The sequence below is a fragment of the Martes martes genome (assembly GCF_963455335.1).
Source record: "Martes martes genome assembly, chromosome: 6".
Classification (NCBI taxonomy): Eukaryota; Metazoa; Chordata; class Mammalia; order Carnivora; family Mustelidae; genus Martes; species Martes martes.
The window spans coordinates 95,327,431-95,351,906 of NC_137893.1; positions in this window are offsets into that span (position 1 = coordinate 95,327,431).

The window sequence follows — 24,476 nt, forward strand, 5'->3', positions numbered from 1 at the left end:
TAATTTCTATTTTCAGACAAAGGATTTGAGAATGTAAGATATTAAATAGCGTGGCTAAAATCATGTAAGAAGTAAGTGACAATGTTTTTCTGTCAAGACATAGCTTCTTAATTACTATGGCCATCATGCCAGTGGAACAGATTTTATCTTCAATTTCCTAATTCATAAAATGGATATAATACTGCCCCATAGTATTATACCTGAGAGTATTAAATGAAACATACAGACACATAAAGTGAGTAAGGCAATAATTTAGGCTCATCATCTTCAATGTGCAAACTCTCAAATCACTGTGGCTTTGGGAGAAACAGAGTATTGCTTACTAGTAGGTTTATATTCTTAGGGCAAGAAGTAACTCATTTCTCATTTGCTCACAGTGTAATGGCTGGAGATGTATGAGGGCTGAGAAGTATGGAGAAGTAGATGGAGTATTTGGTGAGTGGCATTGTTACTCAACGAAATACAGCCAACAAAATCATGTTTTGATTTCAAGAAAGGATTGTCATGATATAAATCTTAATTTTGCCTTAAATGCTGTATAATTATAGAAAGTATTTAAATGGAAGGGGAGCCTAGGTGACTCAGTTGGTTAAGCCTCTGTCTTTGGCTGGGGTCATGATCTCAGGGTCCTAGGATTGAGGCCCTCATTGGGATTTCTGTTCAGCAGGGATCCTGCTTTGCCTTCTCTCTCTGCCCGCCTCTTTGCCTGCTTGTGATCTCTCTTTCCCTGTCAAATAAATAAATAAAATATTAAAAAAAATAAAAATAAATGGAAGGGAAAATTTTGATCTAATTTTCAAACACTTTAAGCTGTAAAATTTCAACCTTCATACTATATTTTAGTTTTTTTATAAGAATTCTCACTTTCTAAATGGTCCTCAAATCACAGATTTTTAAAAAGTAATTCTGACATTTATATGTCTTTATTTTTATACATAATTGTTAATTATTCTGCTTTTCACAAAACACAGTGAGACATTATATTCCTGGTTTTAAAATATGAAAAATTGAACTAGCCACATTAGAGGGGGATATTTCTGCCTCCTTTGTGTCTAAGAACCAGGTTGTAGTCATATCATGACTCATAATTAGCAAAATGCCAGCAGAATCCCCCTTTCTCATGCAGAGTCTAAACAAAGAATAGCAAAAAGTCATTTTTTATTTATAATATTAAACACCCTACATAATACACATTCATGAGAATGTTTTCCTCACCTCTTACTTATAATTCTGAGCTTTTCTTATGATTTCAAGAGCACATTATAAAAATGTGGTTAACATTTTACAAATGTGTAATTGATTTGATTAAGAGTTTATTTTGCCCACAAATTTTCTTGCTTCATAGATTTCTATCAGTACATGATAACCATAACCAAGGAAATGATTAATTTGAATTCTAGGAATTCCTATAGGAATAACATTTTCCTGGCAGTGTTCATGAATACTTGCAGATGTGCCAAAAATAAATCATGAGAGAGTGCTATTTGTCAGGATATTAGCCCCAAAATGGGTTATTGTCAGCATCTAGCAGATGTGAGGTGATGACACAGTGGCAGGTCATATTCCCAACTAGACTTGGCAGTCTCTGAGTAATAGAAGCCAAGGCATGTTAACTTTGACTTAGTCTAAAATACCCCTCTAAAATTTCTGTTCTTCACTAACCCATAAGGAGGCAAGGCTTCTTAGGCCAATGAATGTATCTAATCCTAAAGGTAAATAACCAAGAGTAGCCTGGATTTAACACCTGCATTATGTGTAAACTGGCTCTTCAGAAGATTTATAGACAAAGAGGAAGCATCTGACCTGATGAAGGTGAGATTTATTCTAAAGAAAATGTTGAACTCTTAATTTTGCATTTTATTTGGTCCCTTTACATCTAGTGTATCTGTGCCATTGTCATTTACTTTAGAAGTTGGTTCTACTTATTTTCTACTTACAGATTTATAGGTATGGTTATAAGAAGCTCACTTATGTTAGGGGAACTCATTCTAAAGTTCTTTTCATAAAATATGAGATCTTTTTCTACGCTTGAAAAATGGATTCAATTCACCATGTAAAAATATCAATTAATTTGGTATAGATATTTACTTCTTAATAAAGTAAAAGAATTGAAATGAGTCTACTCATATTTAATGAGTAGACAGTCCAAAAATGACATTGCAGATTTATTTTTAAGGAAGCCCTATGAAAAAATTATGTGACATTTGTTCTTGTAATCAACCACACTTTATCTATTCAGAAGGATTTTCTTAGTTACCAACTTTCTAATGTGCTTTTTACTCGTCATTACAGGTAATTCAAGAAATATGTTTATTATATCTGAACCTAGGTGGTAAGATGAAGACATTATTTTATGTTTAGTTAAGAACCTGTCTTTAGGTGAGTGTTTCCATTAAGTGAACTCATGATTTCGGCTCAGGTCATGATCTCAGGGTTTTGAGATCAAACCTCTTGTGGAGCTCTGAACTCATTGTGGAGCCTGCTTGAGGTTCTCTCTCCCTCTCCCTCTGCCCCTCCCCTTGCTTTCACTCTCTTTCTCTAAAAAAAAAAAAAAAAAAAAAGACCTATTTTTAGGTATACCTACACCATAAAGAAAGGCTTTACTCCTTAGTCTGGAATATATAAGAGCTTTGCAAAATATTTTGTGAGCAAAATATATATTCAAAATATCTCAGTGTATGGGTTTTGAAAGAAGGGATAAAGAAGTAGCATATACTGTTAGAGTAAATTTTAAGATAATAAGAATGAATATAATATCATCTATCATTTTGTATCTTTACTGCCAAATGCTCAGCTAGCCATTTTATCTCTAACAACAACCCTGGAGTTACTACATTTTATAGAAGACAAAGATGTTATGTAATTACCCAAAGACACATAATTATGAAATTCTTGAGGTAGGATTCTAATTCAGTGTTTTGTATTTCTCTTTTCAGGGCATGACACTGATCTTATCTCATGAACATTTTTCTCAATATTAGGCTTTTTGGTCTAGACTCCAATATTTGCATTAAAGTCAAAGAGCCATGCTTCCAGTTAATAAATTAAGAATTGATATAGAAATGAAAAGATATAATATTAGAAATGCATGGTTAATTTTGTTCATTGCAAACATGTTGAATTTCTTTCACCTAATGAAATTTATTCTCTTATTTTAAAGCAAGTTTGTAAAGCATCTTAAGACTTAAAATATTTAGTCCCTAAACAGTAACATTGGTTATTAACAGTAAATAAACTTTTCATATCACTTTTATGCATCAAATTTCACAGAAAGCTTCTACTGCTTTTGATTTGAGTTTTACTATTAGTGTATTCATCAAATCACATTATTCCCCAACACAGTATTTGAAATTTGGTTACCACGATGACACATTTGCATGTGACTTTAACTCTTCCTTCAGCATGGTAACTAAAAGCAAAAGAAATGGCAGGATAATGAATTAATGATTTTGGAGACAGGAAGTATTTATTATGAGTGCTGTTTGAGAAAGGTAAATATTTATAAAAAGGTACAATCTTATAATGCATTGGAAATGAACTCAATCTCACTTCTGAGTCTTCCTCTCCGTTAAAAACCTCCACAAAGTACCCAACAAGTGCCAATGTAGCCAACAAAATGCAATGATCACTCAGTGGTCTCTTTTATTTCTTACCTTCCACCTTTATCTTTCGACTGAGGATGGAGACCAGACTTACTGATATGTAAAAGCTCGGAATAATGAAAGCAAGGAGGTTAAAGTAAATGTAGATGTGTAAGCGTTGGTATTTTAAAGGCAAGAACAGACCTCTGAGAAAGACATGGTTAGAAATTTCAACACAACCCGCTTGAAATAAATGTGTTTGTTTTTAAGTAAACAGATAATGAAAAATAAAATTTGGGGCAACTAGGAGAAATACTGACCTAAAAAGTCCCTGTCAGGGACACATTTGGCAGAACATACAACTCTTAATCCCAAGGTGGTGAGTTCAAGCTCCACATTAGGTCTAGAAGTTACTTGAAAAAAAAAATCTCTGTCAGTCAATCTTAGGAGGACACTGCCTATGTGGAGTGATAATAGTTGCTCTGTGATCAAAAACAAACAAACAAACAAAAAAAACAAAAACGGAAATAAAACAAAGTATGTCTATTTAAGTTATATACGTATTTTAAAGTTGTTATTAAGGATAGAACACACAAATTTAAGAAGAGAGAAAAGTGGGGAGAAGTGCAGACCTGGTTGCTAGTTGTACTAAAATACAATGCTGAGAGTCTCCAATATGGAATATTGCAGAATGTAATGTTCCCAAAATGGAATATTTCAGAATGTAATTAAATTCAAAGAGCATTTATTGAATGCCCAACAATTTCTTACTACTGGCTTATATATTAAGAAATAACCTGTTTCTTATGTTCACTATGAGTCAGAAAATTATTTTTTTAATATCAGATATAATGTAATTATTTTCATGGCTTTCTTGTTTCCTTAAAGTATATATTTTTTTCTTATGTGTTCAAATTCTTTGTTCTTTACATTTGTTATCTCATTTAAATCATACTGTGAGAATGAATCTGTATGATCTAATTTAGTAAATGTTGATAGAACCCTACTCATTGAAAGTTGATATGCCAGGTTCAGATGTCTACAGGATAGAAAATTCATCAAAGAAGAAGCTGTTGTATAAATAAAAATAACAGGTAATCATTAGTCAAAAATGTGATTTATTTGTGTTTCACATAGAACTTAGCTCTGCTCTATTCAGAATAGAAGCCCCAAAATTCTTTTTGACTAAGTAAACGAATGGTTCAATTTTATTTATTTATTTATTTTGCCAGCACAAGAGAATTTATGTATTAATTCATTCAATTTTCGCCATCCACTCATTTGCGCTTTTCATATATTAACCCCTAACAGCTTTACATAGTGTTAAAAAACATAAACTGGGGCATGTTAAAATTTTAAAGACTTTAGTTGCACATTTATCCATTTTTTTCTTTTTTAAAATTTTTTATTTTTTTATGAACATATAATGTATTACTAGCCGCAGGGGTACAGGTCTGTGAATCGCCAGGTTTACACACTTCACAGCACTCTATTTTTTTTTTTTTTAAATATTGTTTCATTTTCATTTGGAAAACTAGCACAGAGAATTTGGAGAGTTGGGCACAATGAAATTTTGACTTGTGTCAATTTTACTAACATTGATAAGATTAATATATGAATACTTATAAGAAATCAATTCTTTCCAATGGAGGAAAAAATTAGTCTACCTATTTCTGTATAGTATGTATATTTCTTCATTCGGTTTCTGCAACTTCAAATTGAATAAAATAATAAGAAAATTTTTTATACTATACTATATTATAAATACACTATATTTATTCTGAATTTAATATTACCTATTTTTGTACTGAAGCAATAAAGTGATTTAATGTAATATTAGATTTTTAAAAAACCTTCTGTGTCAAATACTAATTGATACTTTAAAATATTTTATGGAGTAGCATATTTTATAGAGTAAGATATTTTACAAGGTAAAGTCAATTGTACTTTATTAATAGTATTCTGAGCATGCCTTTTTGTTGAAGACTTATACATGGCAGGATTACATATTCAAATCTTATAGTCTCTTAAATTATTGATTGATCAATTGATACATTAGTAGATCCCAATAGTTTTTTTTTAAGGTTTTATTTATTTATTTGACAGAGAGAGACACAGCGAGAGGGGGAACACAGCAGGGGAGTGGGAGAGGGAGAAGCAAGCTTCCTGCTGAGCAGGGAACCTGATAGCGAGGCTCTATCCATGACCCTGGGATCATGACCTGAGCCAAAGGCAGATGCTTAATAACTAAGCCACCCAGGCACCCCGCAATAGGTATGTTTTGACATATTAGATTTTGTATCCATGGGCTAAATATATTAAAACTGTAAAATATTCTGTATACCAATCTTAAAAGTGATCTAGGTCTCTCCATACTTGTATCTAGAACCTCATGCTCAAATAAATATTCTGCTTTTATTTGAGACCTAATATATTCTGTATTTCTTCTCACCTTTGGATTTTGTAGCAGACATAATTTATTATAACACTGTACAAGTTTACATAAAATTAAAAGTATTTTAGAAAATACTTTTGGGAGGTCTTCTGATAAATATGTTAGAGATAGTATCACTGAATCCTCATACTAAAAACACACATGAAGAGGAAACATTATTAGTAAATATTTTAAAAAGCACACTTGTGCTCGAAAGCAGACTAACTTTATCTGGGGGGCAGAAACCGAATGAAAAAACACAAAATGGCAACTCAAAGAGGTAAGCTTGCAGGACGTCATAATAATTTGCGACGTCATAATAATTTGCAACATCTTGGTATTCAACTCCCACAAGAAGCAGCTCTAAGAATGTTCCATTCACTGTGAAGGAACAGAGCATGGGTTTGCAAATGGAGACTGGAAATAGCTTTGATTCTGGTTAGGATGGTAGCCTATAATCAGCAGTATCTCTGGAGTGTCAAAGAAGGGCAGTGACAATACCACAATCAAGAAATGGGCCAAATGACATACTAATTCTGGAAATGGATTGTTTATGTTTCCGTGAGACAACACTACAGAATCAGAAATAAAAAAGCTGGTTTTCATATAAGAATTCTGGGGTCCTGCAAAAACAAGTGCATAGCAAACAAACATGGAAGAGTAAGTGTGGAGAGAAAACAACCAGACGGCCAAGAAATTCCTTTCCAAAATATGGCTGTCATAAGGAACATTAATTTAATGGAAAGGATCCCAATAAGAAATTACTCCTGAGGTAACATAAATAAAAGAATAATTTAAAAAAGAATTAAAATAAAACTAAATAAGCTTCTCAAAAAATATGACTAGCATTCTAAAAATAAACAGAAGGCTATGAAACAAAAACAGTTGGATATGTATCAAGAACTGTTGAAAATTTGAAAAAGAACACATTAGTAATCTCAAAAACAAGGAAATACAGTCATTCAAATGTATGATCCCTCACTCACATAAGGAATCTTCAGCTCATTCAAGATTGAATGGATGGAGTTGATTTTGTCATGAAAGAGTCTAGGATTTACAGTGTTACTATTCATTAAACAACCCTTGATTTGAATTACCCTCAATAAAACCTTGACACAGCCTGGTAGAACAACAACAACAACAACAAAAAATGAAGCTTTAAGATTACATGTCAAAATTTCCTGAGTCAGTGAAATAATTCCCCCCAGTCCAGACTAACAGACCTTAACATATCAACGTTCTGAAAAGCCTGCATTGGAAAAATAAAATAAGAGGAAATCAGAGAGGAAGACAAACCGTAAGAGACTCTTTCTTTCTTTCTTTCTTTTTTTTTTTTAAAGATTTTATTTATTTATCTGATGGAGAGAGATCACAAGTAGGCAGAGAGGCAGGCAGAGAGAGAGAGGGAAGCAGGCTCCCTGCTGAGTAGAGAACCTGATGTGGGGATCAATCCCAGGACCCTGAGACTATGACCTGAGCTGAAGGTAGAGGCTTAACCCACTGAGCCACCCAGGCGTCCCAAGACTCTTAATTATAGGAAACAAACTGAGGGTTGCTGGAGGGGAATGAAATAACTGGGTGATCTAGGTGATGGGCGTTAAGGAGGGCACATGATGGAATGAGCACTGGGTGTTATATGCAACTGAAGAATCACTAAGTTCTACCTCTGAAACTAATAATACACTATATGTTAGTTAAATTGAATTGAAATAATTTTTTTTTTAAGCCTGCATTGAGATGAGCTGCTCTGTGAAGACCAGAGCTAGGAGGAAAAATGTGCAGCATATATCTCAAGCATTTATTTTGAAGTCAAGTAAAATGGCCATGTAGTTGAGTTTTCTCATAGCTAAGATCTCAGCAGTCATTTAGTTGAAATAGTCATGCATATTAGCTTTATGCCTAATTCAGACCATCCATTATTACCTGTGGGGCCCTCCATGCTAACTGGGCCACTACTATTTCAGCTAGAAAATATTTCTAGGGAAACAAAGTCAGCTGACAGATGACCATTCGAGTACTACTTTTCATTAAAGAATATATTTATTGCAATAGATTAAATGGTTACAGAACATTTGTTAAATCATTTTATGCATACATGACTCTACTTAATGCTAAATAAGAAGAAAAATGTTAAGTGCAGCCCATTTAGGCCCTCGGGGTCTGGATTGTGTGGTATGTTGGAAATGTTCAGTGAGCCAAGAAGCTGTCAGCACCACGGTTGCTGGTGCCAAGAGAGGCCTGAGCAGCCTGCTCAGTGCTGGCACTCTTCTTTCCCTGACAGTGATACTGATGATGAGAAGGACACCACGGCTGTTGTTCTGGTCCTTGTCAGAACAAGGAATCACAAGTAGATCTATTTGAAACAGCCTTAGAGTATCTTCTAGGAACCAAATACGAAACATTCTTAGTTTGTGTGAGACAGAAGGGGATTGGAGGCCAGCTAAAGACCGCAACTAAATGTGGTACATGCAACCCTTTATCTTCCGCAGCTATATTTCTTTCTGATTGTAAATGAGATTAATGGGGACTTGAGAAGAGGTTCACCCTTCCACTTAGCTCACAAAATTATATTTCCAATTCTACCACTAAATTATTTCTGTAGCTACCCAGTGCAAATGTCAGGTGAGATAACTTTGGAATTTATGCCAGTATTCAGTGTTTATAGTTAATGAAAGGGAAAAAATATCCCAAAGATATAAGTAAAGGATAATTAAGGCACCAACCAAATCTGACCCAATCTGTTCTATTAGAAGTGACAATATTCTGTCAAGGGCAGGTGTTCATCAACAAGATCATTGTAAATAATTATTCACTAATCCCTCAATTACAAAAATGACTACTGAATGTAGTTGATATTCTTTAATTTTCTTACGCTACAGTTTATATAACATTATAAGGATACGTTTTGCAATGTGTTTTCCTTGTTAAGATTGTGGTTAGATGTCATTTGTTCACTTACACGTTAATAACAAAATCTATCACAAGGAACACAAATCATGAAATTAATTAAGGTTCTGGAGATTTTTTTTTAAATCAAAACAATTTCTGTGTTATTGCAATACCTGTATGACCTCTTAATATGTCTCAGGCAGATTTTAAACACACACTAGCTGCTCTATCTATTACCTATGGAAGCATTAATTCATGTATGCACCAGCCCTCTGGGTTGCTGAGGGGAGTACTTGGCATGCTGAGTATTAACTGGTAATATTGCATGCCCACAGTATAATGTGTTTTCTTTCTTTTTATTGTAGGGAGTATTAAGACTGTTGAATTAAAAAGTAAAGAGTTTTTTGGAGGGAATCTTTTTAATCCTTTGCCATCTTGATGAGGTTAAGCACATGTTAATAATGATTAACTGAAAACTTAACTGTGTTCTGGAGGTACTTTGAAGAACATAGAGCAAGTATTTTTATTGCCAAGAATTGTACAGTCGGGTTTGATCAACAGATTTTTTTTTTCATGGAAACACACTATAAGGTCTCGTAATTTATTATTTCACTGTTGGAACTTATGTTTCTCAACAGCCTCACCTGCCCCTGCCACCTATCACCTTTTTTGTACTGTCTGTCCAAAGTTCTTATACATTCAATTCTGACATAAAGAATTTAGGTAAAACTCTTGATAGTTTTCTTCAGACAATTCTTTTAATATTATCTAAATACTTGCCCACTAGGCACATGGACAATCCAGTCTTATATTATTTATACATATTCTTAAGTCCTATCTCTGGGCCCCATTGGGTCTTAAAAAGTCTGCCTTTGTTTTAGCCAGTGCTTGATATCTAATAATGCAGGTTTGAACCTATTCTGGAAACTTTAGGATCCTTATCTGATGGCAAAACGCATCCACAAGATGTGGCACTCTGCTGAGCCTGTCAGGTAACGAATGAGGGGTCAGAGATATGTTATGGCATGTAGGACATAAGATTTGGAAATCAGGCTGTTTGGGTTCTAACCCTAATCTAATCTAATCCCCCACCGTACCACTACCTGGTTGATTACTGGCAAGATCTTCAGCCTTTCTTCAGTTTCCTCCTATGTGAACTGGGATAGTATTGCCTAGGTCATAGATGACTGTGATGGTTGGCAAGAAAATGCATATAAAAACTTAAGGACAGGTTCTAACACATGTAAACACTTAAATATTTGTGTGTGTGTATGTGTGTGTGTATATATATATATATATACACATGTATATATATAATCTCCAATTCATATATATTATGGAATATAACTAAAAAGTGTTCTGATAATGATATGAGGGTACCAACCCAAACTGACTTATTTAACAATATATTTTACCACTAAGTGAGTATTTTTGATTCATATATTTATTTTCTATGAAATATTAAATTGTGAAGCTGGGCACCAAGATTGACATTTTCAACAGATGTGAGGTGTAGATATAACATTAGGGCTCAAAAAGCCAAGTTTTATTGCAGCAGTTAGCAATTAAATTCCCACCCCAAATATATATGCCTCAAGGAATTTAGAAAAAAATAATACCTGTCTGAGAAGTGTTAGATAGTAGATTCTCGTATCAAGAAACTGGACTTCTCACAGTGGTATATAATTTAGAACCAGAAGAATGGCTAGCTTCTAACTAGGGAAGAGATTCTGTACAGAGCAGATCCCAGTGAAAACCATTTTCAACAATCTGAATATTTGAAAATATATGACTTTAGCTATAGAATCCTTTTCAAGTACACGAATAAAGACAATATCCAGATGAGTAACCATCACATTCATTTTTACACAGCTAAAATTAGTTACTTTTCTGTAGTATCTAATTACCTATAAAATAATAAAAGCAACATTCAAAATAAAAGAAGAAAGAGGTATAATGTGCTGATAGAGAGTACACCGAGAAGTCCATGAAGGTGTGCAAGGAAGGTGCGCTGATTCTGAAGGAAGGCTCACATACACCGCTGTCATCTGTAATTTCTGGTCTCAAAAGCGTCCACTGACCTTCAGCATTAGCACTGACTGATGTCGAATCTTAGCTCATTTAGATGTTCCAGATTTAGATTTGAGGTAATCATCTCTTCTTCTATTAAGGAAAAAGGAGCTTACAAATGTTATTTGTTTCTGTATTTCTGGGCATATTAGGGTTGGGAACATATACATATATGCATACACACATATATGAAACATGTACATTGGTTTGTCCTCCTATATCTATAGGTGACCGAGATGGTGTTTGAAGCACTGAGTCCAAATGTTACCAATTTTTATGATACACTGTAATACTAATTCTCAAAATCATCATTTTTCTAGAGTTTGTCAATGATTTAATATGTAAATGATTAAAAACGTATAAAGCAAAACATAGCAGAGTGGGGGGGGGAAACAGTTTATTAAAGTGTCTGAGAACTAGTATTTTTTTTCATTTCATTTCACTTTATTTATTTTCAGTGTTCCAGAATTCATTGTTTATGCACCACACCCAGTGAGAACTTGTATTTACACTTATTTATCTTTCGACAAACCTGGCTGAGAACTGGAAGCTTGAGACCTGTATCTCAGGTCAATGCAAAAGACCCCAAAGTGAAGAGAGCTTCATTCCAGGAGGACACTGAATAACAAACGAGTTACAGATTAAACTTTACCCTGGCCTTGCCAAATAGGGACTGGGAAAAAAAAATGTAGTTAGCAAGTTTCTTAGAGCTTGTATGAAAAAAAAAAAAAAACAAAAAAACAAAACCCAAGAATGAAAATTCTCATTTAAACTATAACCGGAAACTGGCACTGCTTCTCATTTCATGAAGATAGAAGCCTGTCGCTTGCACTGAGTTCTGATGGTCTTGACACACTTGTGCCGGAAGTGGGTGTCTGCATGAGTCTGTGTGCAAATGCGCGTGGGTGCAGAGAACTTTGTCATGAACCCAACCATTGAAAATTAGAGTTCCACAACCATGACTGTTTGATATGTTTCTGCTCCAGGACCTCTCACTTTTTAAAGTCACATATGATTTTTTCATTGAGAATGGTCAAAAGGTTTCTGAATTGAACATAAAGACTCAAGGTTAGAATCCTGGGCTTGGGGCGCCTGGGTGGCTCAGAGGGTTAAAGCCTCTGCCTTCGGCTCAGGTCATGATCCCAGGGTCCTGGATCGAGCCCCGCATCGGGCTCTCTGCTCATTGGAGAGCCTGCTTCCCCCTCTCTCTGCCTGCCTCTCTGCCTACCTGTGATCTCTGTCTGTCCAATAAATAAATAAAATCTATAAAAAAAAAAAAGAATCCTGGGCTTGCCATTTACCCTTCTGTGTTTTTTTTTTAAACCTCATTTTCCCATTTGCAAAACAATGTGATTGTAATAAATGACCAAACCGCTTTCTCGTTCTGGAATCCATGATTCTATGACCTTAATCTCTATAAAGATTATCTGTAAGAATAGTGGAATCATTCTTTGAGATAAAATTAATCTCAATTAAATCACTGAACATAGGGGTATGTTTATCCTACAACTTTTGAGTACCCCCTCTTTATGGGGTAAGTCTTGACAGGGTTTAAGCTTCTAAGTTAAGAATTGAAAGAAGGAGGTGAAAAAAATCAGGGAGGGAGATCAACCATATGAGACTCTGGGCTCCAGGAAACAAACTGAAGGTGATAGAAGGGAGGGGGGTAAGGTGTTGGGGTAACTGGAGGATGGGCATCAAGGACGGCACGTGTTGTGATGAACACTGGGTGTTGTATGCAACCGAAGGAATCTTTGAACGTAAAAACTTATGATGCACTATAAGAAATTAAGTTAATTTAAAAAAAAAAAAAGAAAAGAAGGAGGTGAAGACACACATAGAAACAACTGAAATCTGACTTAAATTGTAAAAGTAAATTCTCTTGGTGTTTCAGAACAAGTCAAAATGACCTTCATAAAGAATGGGTGAGGCTGAGGGAGAATCAGCATCTGCTCCATGATGTAGGTTTAAAGGAATAGCATAATTCCAACAAGTGGAAAATTTGGGGAAAGGGTATTTCTAGAGCTATGAAAACGTTCTTAATGTAACACAGTTTGTAAAACTCAGGACATTTTAGAGAGAAGATTCAGTTTTTCTGGAAAGCAGAGTTTGTACAGGGCTTATTTTGAATATTGTGGTAGGTAGGAAAACCTTTTCTTTATGTGAAAGGGATTATCATGTTAAGCCTTCTTTTTGTTTTTTTTTGATTTGTTTTTTAAGAGGAACGGGTTGTTGACAAAGAAAAACCAGGGAAACAGAGTAAGTCACAATCTTTACTGTATTCTTTTTTTTTTTTTTTTTAGATTTTATTTATTTATTTGACAGACAGGGATCACAAGTAGGCAGAGAGGTGGGCCGAGAGAGAGAGGGGGAAGCAGACTCCCTGCCGATCAGAGAGCCCGATGTGGGGCTCAATCCTAGGACCCTTGGATCATGACCTGAGCTGAAGGCAGAGGCTTTAACCCACTGAGCCACCCAGGAACCCCTCACAATCTTTACTGTATTCTTAAGTGGCTCAAATTATTATTTTTCATACAAAATAATAAGTAAGGTTATCTGTTATGTAGAATACTTTTTATCTAGAGTTTTTCTGTGGTGTTCTTTCTTTGCTGGGGAGTAGATGTTCAGGTTTGAAATTAGTACTGAAACACTTGAACTCAGTATGGAATCTATCAGAAAATGTCTGCCATTCTCGAAACTGGTCAGAGAAAACACTGTCTTTATCTTGTCATGAATTTTGTTGTTATTTATGACTAGAAAAAAGGAAAAAAAAATTTTAATGCAAAAAGATTTCTACTTTATGGTTTTTCTCCTGTTAAATAAATTATATAGAAGTCTTATAAATGATGACATAAACACATTTTTTGTAATTAATTCTTTCTTTCTGTTTAAAGAGAAGATTTGGAAGCTGCTGAATATTCAATTTGTTATGTGTCTTTTCTCCTCCTTTTCTTTTTTCTTTTCTTTTCTTTTCTTTTTTTTTTTTTTTTTTGGTCATGGTTATGCTTGAAATTGTGTCACAAACTTCATCCTTCCATATTGTCTCTTTAGGGATTTAATAATTTATCACCTTTGCATCATTACACAAATTAACCACAAAACAATCTCCTTCTGTGTGTTACCTTCACAATTGCAAATGGTGTCATTGCTTTAGTGGCTTGTACAAGTCATTAATCAGGAACATTTTAATTAAATGTAATGTGAGAATTGTCTTTCATGAGCAAATTCAAGGTGTGGGACCTAACAGACAAACTGACAAAGAAGAGTATTTGTTCTGTTTATTTGGGTTTGGTAGTGCTGAAGTCTTAACTGATGGCTCCGATCTTCTGAGGAACTGGAAAGAATAGAAAAAGATGGTACATGTTATAACACATTTTTTTTTAAAGATTTTATTTATTTATTTATTTACTTATTTATTTGACAGAGAGAGATCACAAGTAGGCAGAGAGGAAGGCAGAGGGGGAGGGGGAAACGGGCTCCCTGTTGAACAGAGAGACTGATGTGGGGCTCGATCCCAGGGCCCTGAGATCATGACCTGAGCTGAAGGCAGAGGCTTTCTTATCCCACTGAGCCACCCAGGCACCCCACCACATTTCTTTAAGAAGTCACACACCTGAACAACATTATTCAGAAAGAACATGTCTCACTTCCTCATGTGAGCCTTATGTTGGTGAAAGGTGACAAATTTGGCAACTTTGGGGAGAGTCTTCCATCCAGAGATGGGGTACCAGATTGACGATGAAAAGGCTAAATCTCCCACCTCACCTCCACCAGCTCATCTCAGCCAGGCAGAAGCTGACAGCCTTGGAAATGCCTGCTCATGATTCACATGCTATGCCTGTTCAGCAACTGACCTCTCTGCAGAGACCACCACCAGAGGAGCTAATTACTATAAGTCTGTAAGGTGGACCCTCCCCACCCAGGAGTAGCTGAACTGAGGTCAGTTCTTTCACAGCTATCCCATATCCCAGCTGTGAACAGTTGTTAACCAGAGATTTGAGCCAGAAACGATAGAGTGAGGATTTGCATTGGACCTGGTAGGCTCCATAATGAATCCCTGGAGTCACCCAGGTTCTCACTCGTCTTGCTACAATTCTAAAATGAGATCTTAAAACTCCCTGCAAATTCTTTTTTCTTTTACTGGCTGTATATTTTTACTCTCTGTCTGGTCTCCATTTCTCTCTGCATAAGCAGTTTTAGGCTTTATTTAAGTGTTGCATTTCCAAGTGTTCATGACTTTGTGTGGGGCTCGCCACACATCACTCATGCCTTATTTTACAGGGTGAGTGGGTAATTAGCATCTTTCACAATTAGCCAGGATTTGCTCTGCTAATTTCATTCCCTGATGAAGGTGCTAACTTGGCGTGAAACTGTAATATGTTGGGTGATTTATTAAGTCTCTACTGATGGGTAGAAATCACATGCCATGCCTTTACTGTTGAGAAAGTTAACAGCATCCATTTGTAAGAGATGGTATTTGAAAAGTGATGTTGGTGTGATTGAATGTGTGAATGTATAATGAAGTCAACCCAGATAGCCCTTTTCTGATTAAATTGTATTAAAATTATGTGGCAGGTCTTCGAAAAGAGACTCTTAAGAAAGAAATATGGGCTCATCTTTTAAGAGTAGCTGTCAGTCACATTCTGTCACTCAAGGCTATGGAGGAAAAAGTCATACCTGTTTTTTAAGCAACAAATGGAAGACACCATACTGATATCAAAGCGTTTTACCCATGCAAGCTGTAACATATAACTATTCACAACACAGGGAACACACTTCTTTAAAAAATCCCCACATTTAGCAATTTGGCACATATATCATTAGCTTTACTATGAGTTTCACTTATCTTATTTATACTCCAAGCATAAGCCCTTAATATTTATTATATTCATAAGCAATCAAGAAATACTGTCTTGGAAGTTAAGTTTCTGACAATCTGGGTTATACTTGTTGCTCTTCCTCATTTATCCCAAGTTTCTAAAAGACTTTGTTTTTAAAGTGCTTTATCCTGATTAACCCTGGAGGACATCACTTTGACCAAGTGATTAAAGTTAACATCATCAGTGATGGGGAAACTGCCACTTATATGCCTCTTGATGAGATGCTTTAGGAAGGACATTTAATACAGTATTCTTGTACAAAATTGAAGAATCAAGTATCAGGTATTCATCAGGAAAAACACAGCAAAAATTAAGGAGTACACTATGACTTCCTTCCTAAATAATTTTGAGGTGTGCTTTAAAAAATATCTATGTCAGGAAAGGCAAAGAATGGCTTAAGAATGGTGTCAGATTAAAGGAGACAAAGGAGATCTGAAACTAATGTAATGTCTATCTCATAGTGGATTCTTGTTGGAGTAAATTGCTATAAAGATATTATTGAGATAATTTGTTAAAACTTGAATATAGATTTTATATTTGACAATAGTATTGCATCAGTTTTCGGTTTCCTTAATTTTATAAGCATACTATGACTATGTAAGTAAATGTCTTTGTTCAACGGCAATATATGCTGAAATATTTAGAGGTGAAAAATATTTAAGTCTGCAACTTACTGTCAAATGATTCATTCAATAAATAAATAAATAAAATACTTATACACGCATACATTGTACATCTCTTAAGAGAAATGAAAGTCTCTTTCATTTGCAGATGTAATCTTGAGTTTTCTGTAAGTTGAACTTTTTTTCAAAATAAAAAGTGAAAAATACATATATGTGAAATCACATAATATACTGAATGGAACTCATCCTAAGTGGCATATTTTTCCATTGGTTTCAGTTTTTGAAAGTCCTCAAGACTCAATTAGGTTTGGCTTTTAAGAACTGAAGAATCATATGCTCAATAATAATTTAATTTAGTATTCTCATGCACTGAAATTATTAGCTGTTTCCACTTATATAAAATCACAGAGAACCAGTCTATTTAGAACTTGAAAGAATATTAAAAAAATGAAAATAATTTCCTAGTAAAAGTTCTATATCCATCCAAGCTATAAATCAAGGGTGATACCAGAATAAACAACCTTTATCAGGATGTAAGTTTTAGAAACATCTATTTACCACTCACTCTTTCAAGAGGCTAATGGAGGGCATAATCCACTATTATAAAAGTAATAACACACAAAGAAGAAAGAGAAGGAAATGAGACCAAGAATTAAGAGATACAAAAAAAAAGAGATTATAAAAATATCCCAATAATGAAAGGAAATCCTAGGATTCCTAAGACTCTTGGTGTATAGCAGTTTATGGAAGGAGAATTAAAATAGATCATCTGAGAGAGATGTTTCAGAAAATGCAATTGGACTATTGGACAATTTGGACAATTAGCAGATCATTTCATATGTTTGAACACATTGAAGGAGTTTTATAGTTTTGTCTGAGATTTTGTAATAGATAAATAAATTTATAAATAAATATCAATGGGTTACTGTTTTAAATTAAATGCAAAGAAGCCATTTATAATTGCACTATATTTTTTTCAGTATTTGTATTTTTTATTAACATATAATGTATAATTTGTTTCAGGGGTACAGGTCTGTGAATCATCAGGCTTACACATTTCACAGCACTCACCATAGCACATACACTCCCTAATGTCCATAACACAGCCACCCTATCCCACCTCACCCCACAGCAAGCATCAGTTTGTTTCCTGAGATTAAGAGTCTCTTATGGTCTGTCTCCCTCCCTGGTCCCATCTTGTTTCATTTTTCCCTCCCTACCCTCTACAACCCCCTGCCTTACCTCTCAAATTCCTCATATTGGGGAAATCATATGATAGTTGTCTTTCTCTGATTGACTTATTTCGCTCAGCATAATACCCTCTAGTTCCATCCGTATCATTGTAAATGGCAAGATTTCATTTCTTTTGATGGCTGCATAGTATTCCAATGTGTGTGTGTGTGTGTGTGTGTGTGTGTGTGTGTGTGTGTCTATACCACATCTTCTTTATCCATTCAACTGTTGATGGACATGTAGGTTCTTTCCATAGTTTGGCTAAACATTCAGGTGCACGTGCCCTTTTGGATCACTACTTTTGTATCTTTAGAGTAAATACCCAATAGTGTGATTGCTGGTCATAGAGTAGATCTACTTTCAACTTTTTGAGGAACCTCCATACTGTTTTCCAGAATGGCTGCACCAGCTTGCATTCCCACCAACAATGTAGGAAGGTTTCCCTTTCTCCACATCACTTCCAACATTGTTTCCTGACTTGTTAATTTTAGCCATTTTGACTGGTGTGAGGTAGTATCTCACCGTGGTTTTGATTTGTATTTCCCTGACACCAAGTGATGTTGAGCACTTTTTTCATGTGTCTGCTGGCCATTTGGATGTCTTCTTTGCAGAAATGTCTGTGCATGTCTTCTGCCCATTTCTTGATTGGATTATTTGTTCTTTCTGTTGAGTTTGGTAAGTTCTTTCCAGATTTTGGATACTAGCCCTCTTTATCTGATATGTCATTTGCAAATATCTTCTCCCATTCTGTTGGTTGTCTTTTGGTTTTGTTGACTGTTTCCTTTGCTGTGCAGAATGCTCTATTCTAATGAGAAAGAGAAGATTTAGATGAAAATTTAAGCTTAAGGAAAAGTTTTAGAAAACAGGAGTGATTTACTTGAGTTCATAGGATAAAGGGAAGAAAAGTCAAAGTAGAGAGAAAGGGAAAATCATTGAGGTATCAGAGAAACCAGAACAAGGACTTTTCTTAGAGGTAGTGGATTAGCCTCAGACAGGAGAAGCCCCTCACTAAGACAGTAGGGAGGCAATACTAAGAGGGTAGAGAGTTAAAATAGCTCATGATTGGCTGACTTTTTCTATTTTCTTGGCAAGTGATAAATGAGGCAAGGTGGTAGCAGGTGAGGCCCTGACAAGTGTGAGAAGGTATGGAGGTCCCATCTTGGATATTGAGGAAAGTTGCTGATCATGGATTTAAATGATGGCTAGAAGGTGATCAGGGACCATACATTTCCTCCAGGAGCACACAACAATTATGTATAAAAGACTGGGGAGGTTGGATCATCCCAGGTTAGAGTTCAGCAGAGGAGTTGAAAATACTGTTAAGAAAGCAGTTGAGGGGTGCCTGGGTGGCTCAGTGGGTTAAAGCCTCTGCCTTCAGCTCAGGTCATGATCTCAGGGTCCTGGGATTGAGCCCCACATCTGGCTCTTTGCTCAGCAGGGAGCCTGCTTCCTCCTCTCTCTCTGCCGGCCTCTCTGCCTGCTTGTGATCTCTGTCAAATAAATAAATAAATAAGATTTTCTAAAAAAAAAAAAAAAGAAAGAAAGCAGTTGAAATTTATCATCAATGGTAACAGGGCTGAACTGGAAATGAATAGGGATGGAATATTTATTATGTATCTTTCCTTTGTTGAGAGAGGCAACCTAGGTCTATTATCAATACAGATATAACATTGTTTGACATGAAGCCTATAAGTTATATTTAATCACAAAATACAGATGCTATGGCAAAAATCAAAACTATTTAACCAAGCATGTGTTGACCATTGTCCTTTTCTATAAAATATGACTATTAAAACAAGAATCATATAGGGCTTTTTCTATTATTTAAAAATAGGTTTTCAACAACGCAGGGGAGGCAAAAAATAAAATAAAAATATGTTTTCATATAATTTTTATACATGTAAATGAATCAACTTTTAACTTGCAGTCTTTTCCACTGTAGTGACAGACAGTGTATGTATGTGAACATGCATGTATACACATCTATGTACAGACACTATCATTCTGATCTGAAGACTAGTTATGACTTATGTATGCATCACAGGTCCCTAGACTGCTGGATTGGGGGATGGCAATGTTGCTGCTGTGAGCCTTCCCTGTGACACCAGACGGAGCTCTGGTTACATATCTGCCAAGTCTATAGTAGTGGAGAGGCGAGAGGAGTTTCTCATTCAAAATGCTCCAGAGCTGAAATCTTGTTTGTGTTGTCAGCCTATGCCTCTGGGCTCTAAACTTTCAGAATGGACTCTAGAAGATTGTCCATTCATTCAGTTCCGTAGGCCATTTCATCTTGCTGTTTTGGTCATAAAAGAAAATCCTGTGTCATTGGAAATAATGCAAAATCATTTCTTCTTCAGTAATTTTTTGAATCCAATTTTCTTTTTTATTAAAATATATAATAAAAAAGGAGAGGTCTTATAAATGACTTACTACATGTATTATAGAAAAATGCATTCATTTTAATATTTTTGAAATAATGAAAAAATTGCAGTAAAATCTGTGTAACTGAAACTCAAGTGATTGAAAAGAAGGAGAAAATTATAGAGTTAAGACTTATCAGTGTTTTTTAAATAAAGAAATTTGGAAAAAACTGTTGTTTGTTCTCCTAATTTACAGGTTCTTTTTTAATAATACAGCTTAGATTTTTATGAGATTGTATTTTATAAGCAATAATAAAAATAATATCCAGAGATGTTATAGTAAAAAAAAGTAGTTTTTTTCTAATTTATCCCTACATACTTCATCTTCAAAATACGTCCTGTTTTCCATTTAATAAATCAAAGAAAATACAAAAAGTGATTTGATTTCCAGATATGTGAAATTTCCATCAATAAATTAAGATCCGAAAAAATATTTTTAATGTATCGTATGACCTCGTTCTTTTGTTTAGAAAAATAAAATCAAAACAGAATGAGAAGAATCTTTGACTTAGTTTCAGCTCTGATTTCTTGTCCCAATTGTTCTACTAACTGTATGACTTGAATAAATCATTTAATATGTTCAGATCTCAGTTACCTAGTCTGAAAAAGTGACATGCCTTTATCCTGAAATACAATGGTTTCATTCTTTCTTGCAAAAGGCCAATTACTGCTTTTCTATAAATTCAAAGTTTTCTTCTCGGTTATCATCTTAATGACATCTTTTAAAAATGTAGGCATTTAATCTTTCTTGAAACTCCCTGCCTGAGCTGCTGCTCATATGTACAGTACTTTGAAAATTAACTGCATTGGTACCAATGACTGCAGTCTTCTGATTCTTTTTCCCCTATATTGATTCCCCTTCTTTCCTTTGCTCTGCTTCTGAGTGTCCCTCTGAACTACTCATGGAATGGCATAACTGATGAGTTTATGATGGCATATATATATGTATATATATGTAAATATATATACATATATATATATACACATTCACTTTTCTCATTTTAGTGTCATTAAAATTCATGCTTTAGAACGATATTTCCAGATATAGAACAATGCCCAATGGAACATAATAGCATGCAATAGATTAATTTGTTTCAAGGTGGAAGGAGTCTAGGTGGTTTAGATTTTTAAGATTTCTATAATTTTCTAAGTATTCTAAAGTGAGCAGGAACAACCAATGAGTTATTCACTCATTTTTTAAATCTTTTTATTCTCTGCTAACCAGAGTGGGTATTTAGAAAGGGAAAAAAAAATTAGATTTTTTTTTCCCTAGAGTAATTGGACAACAAAAAGCAAGATTGTATTGGGAAGAATAAAGAGAATTGATACCAATTATATTCTTAGTTTTCCATTCTCCAACCACAAAAATTGTAGTAAAGTTACCTGTTTTCTTTTCCTTTTTTTTTTTTTTTAGATTTATTTATTTATTTTAGAGAGAAAGAGAAGTGGGGAAAGGCAGAGGAAGAGGAAGAGAGAAAATCCTCAAGCAGACTCCCCAGTGAGCAGGACTGTGATATTATGACTTGGGTCAGGCACTTAACTGACTGAGCCACCCAGATGCCCCAAGATGCCAATTTTCTTAATTTGGCATTTCTCTTTTTAAAAACAATAACTTAAGTCAACTTACATACTATTAATATGCTCAAAGCATTAAAAATACATGATTTTAATCACACAGTCCCTCACTCTGTCACTCTGTGACTTCAGCACTTGTATGTCTTAACCTCTCAAATAAGACATACATAGTAGGAAAATATGGCTTCAAACAAAGTGACTTGTTTTCTTATTCCTGAGTATCTACAGTTTCTATTTCTAGTGAAGTAGAAACTTCATATCTTTATTACCTCTTTATAGATGACTTCCAAATTTTAGTCACATCCATAACTTCTTGCTTGATATACATATCCTATTACTTGACTACCTCACATTTCTAATGTAAGAATATATAATTTGAATAATTTATCTAAAACGTTATCATCACATTCCTTCCAAAGAAGGTTCTCCTTCAGATCTTCTCCAGGACTATACTTCATCTCATCACTTATTCAGTCTCACATGCTGGGAAACATGGAGCTAACTTTGATCCTTCCTTTTCTTTCAACTCTTTTATTTAGTCTGATCCCAAGTCAGGATGTATTTTTCTTCACAACATCCCAGAGAAAATAGACCTGGAACTTGAGGGAATGGCTTCTAGTTCATAGTTGAAGAAGCAAACAAAGAGGAATAACCAGATGATAAACACATGACATTCTAAAGATCACAAACATCCTTAGAAGAGATTAAGGGGCCATGGGACATAGTCGGTGAAGAAGAGTAAAAATGAAAAATAAGGAATTGGGCTCATGCAATGTCATGCTAGTTCAGGGAGGATGAAACCAAACAATACTGGTAATTTTCTGAAGATTAAGCGACCAAGGTTATACAGAAAAGGCTGAGGAAAAGAGTGGTTGCAGTAATCGAGTATGCAGATAGGAAGACAATAAATAGAATGGTTATGTTCCTTTGTCTTGTTGATATAAATTACAAACAGATCATGAATAATAGTAGATTTTCTAACATTATCCTTACATTTCTAGGTTTACTGGACAATTGTTGTTTCATAACTACCTAGCATCTGAATCTCTGTAAAATGTGGCTCTCTTACCCTTTTCTAAATTTTGTATAAAATATTTGCTTGAAGTTTTCATAGAATTCAGCTAAATTTTACATTGATCTAGGTGGAGTTAAGGTGGTAATTCATTGAGATTTCTTGAGGTTGCATTTGTGCCCTATATTTTTCCACTTCACTGAATGGATTTTGAGATGATTAAATTCTTCTATTTAATTCATTAAAAATACTTATTTGAGAATATTAATAAAAAAAAATTGGGGCACCTGGGTGGCTCAGTCGGTTAAGCATTTGCCGTTGGCTCCTGGGATGGAATCCCACATCAGGAGCTCTGTTCAGCAGGGACCCTGCTTCTCTCTCTCCCTTTACCCCTTCCCCTGCTTGTTGTGCTCTCTTTCTCATACAAATAAATAAAATATATTTTAAAAAAAAGTAAAATAGATAAATATCCCTTCTCTCAAGAAGTTTTTATTTTAAGAAAGGAGTCAGCAAATAAATAATGAGTATAATAAATAGTAAATTATTTAGTATGTTTGAAGATTGAAGGGTATTAGGAATGCTGTGGGAAACAGATACCAATATTAAATAGGCTGGACAAGGTAGGCCTAGCTGAGAAGCTGAAATCTGAGCCACAATTTAGGATGTTAACCAATCTTCCGAAGACAAACTTTCCAGACAGAATGAACAATTGGAAAAAAAAATCACTAATGCAAATTATGCTTAACTTGTTCAAAGAATACCAAGGAGCCAGCATTTATGGATACAACTGAAGGTATTAGGTAAGAGGCATGAACTCTATATTCCATGAAATTTCTTAATCATCATTTAACTCTGTATCTAGTCCAAAATATGAACAGCAGCATAAATGCCCATTTTCCAATCCAAGGAAGATTTCCCACAACACCTTACATAATAGAGTTGATTTACTGCACATTCTAATCTCTACAGCTTACACTATATGGCAATATTATTTGATTCCTTTGCTAATATTTTTTTAATTCCAGAAATGTCTTTCTTAATTATATTTGGGGAATTTTACTCTTGTATTCTAAAATTTCCAATCATTCCCAAAGGCTGCCCCCTGCCTGTTTACTCTCCTATAGCATACTTATTTTGCATTGCTATCACTCTAAATTTCTTTCTGTGCCCCTCAGATGCTTGAGTAACATTGACAGGACTCCTCCTTACTTTCTAGGTATAGGCTTGGGAGACAGGACACTGTTGTAAGAAAAGGGTATTATAGCACTTGAAGAAAAATAGGGTATTATAGCACACTTGATCTATTGCTATTCTTCCAGATCTTTTGGATGTTTTTGGAAAACGTAACCTTTTTTTTTTTTTTTTTTACAAAATCATTTTATCAGTTTTTTAAATCGATATTTGATTTATCTTTCTGCTCTTTTTAAGAACTTCTTAGCAGAAGACACTCTATTTTATTTCACCTTTATTTCACTTAGCACTTTGAACCTGATCAGTACTCTATTAGTTCTATATTAGTTTATTTGTTAATTGAAGAATTATGTTTAAATTAGAAAATTCATATGTATATGTTTGATCTCAGATGAAATACCAAGTGTACGAATCAGTCTTCTATTGAGAGGTTAGTATAAGGAAGGTCTTTGGAAGACAGGGTGAATAATAATCTATGACCTCAAGTATGTTAGATACTACTCCACTGGAGTAGGCAAAATAATTTAACTCAATATATGTATAATGAAATCCTCTACTGTTTATTTTG